The following is a 1,353-nucleotide window of genomic DNA, read 5'->3' on the forward strand; positions in this document are numbered from 1 at the left end:
TATAAGTATATAGTAAAAACTACAAAACAGCACTGTTAGAAACTGTATAGTTTACTAGGAAAATGAAGTTTGTGTAATTTTATATGATAAACATGATGCAATCATAATAAAATAAATAGGCGCAATTGCTACTGCCAAAGAAAATATAAAAGCAACCAACCAGTATATTATAATAAATAAAATGAAGGTTATTTTGAGGTATTGTTGAAATAAATGATGTGACATAGAAAGCTGTAGCTATAATCTCTCAAGCCACAGCCTCATTGACAGTATACTGAGTAAGAAAACAAGGGAAAGTAGAATGACCCAGTTCCAAAAGTCTCAATCAGTCAAATGAATCACAGTTGGGATTCCAATTTCAAATGAGCCAAGAATCTTAGGTATTTTATTTGCTTTTAGATCAGAACATAAAATTACCACTGATTAAATTAATAAAAACCTTTGGATAACATTAACAATAAACTTACTTCTATAAGCACATTCTTGAAGAGCAATTAATTTAAAAGATAAATCCAGACAACTTGGCATTTTATCATTTAACAAACAAAAAGAAGTAATTGTTAGTTACCAAAACGTGAACAAAACATGAACAAAACGTGAATAAAGATAGGTTATTCACCCTGACTAAGACTGTTGGATATATCATTCATATAAACATGCATGTTCATATGCACTCAAATACACATTTGCAGCTTATTTTAATCTTATATCACAGAACTGTTGTTAAATAAGGTAAACATGATGAAAATAGCATAAAATTATCAGACTTATCAGTGAGTACATACCATGTGTGTGTGTGTGTGTTTGTTTGCTTGTTTGTTTGTTTATTTGTTTTTTGTTTTTTTTTGTTTTTTTATGATAGGGTTACCTCATAGGTATTAGGATGATATTTCCCAGAACCATCCTTTTGTCTATGAATTCCATAAATTCACTGTTTTTAATAGCTGCATAGTATTCCATTGTAAAATGTACCACATTTTCTGTATCCATTCCTCTGGTGAATGCCATCTGAGTCATTTCCAGGTTCTGGCTATTATAAATAAGGCTGCTATGAACATAATGGAGCATGTGTCCTTATTACAAGTTGAAACACCTTCTGGGTATATGCCGAGGAGTGGTATTGCTGTATCTTCCAGTAGAACTATGTTCAATTTTCTGAGGAACCGTCAAACTGATTTCCAGGGTTGTTGTACCAGCTTGCAGTCCCACCAGAAATGGAGGAGTTTTCCTCTTTCTCCACATCCTTGCCAGCATCTGTCACCTGAGTTTTTTATTTTAGCCATTCTGACTTGTGTGAGATGAAATCTCAGGGTTGTCTTGCTTTGCATTTCCCTGATGATTAAGGATGTTCAA

The sequence above is a fragment of the Mus musculus genome, chromosome 14 (assembly GCF_000001635.26).
Source record: "Mus musculus strain C57BL/6J chromosome 14, GRCm38.p6 C57BL/6J".
Taxonomy (NCBI): domain Eukaryota; kingdom Metazoa; phylum Chordata; class Mammalia; order Rodentia; family Muridae; genus Mus; species Mus musculus.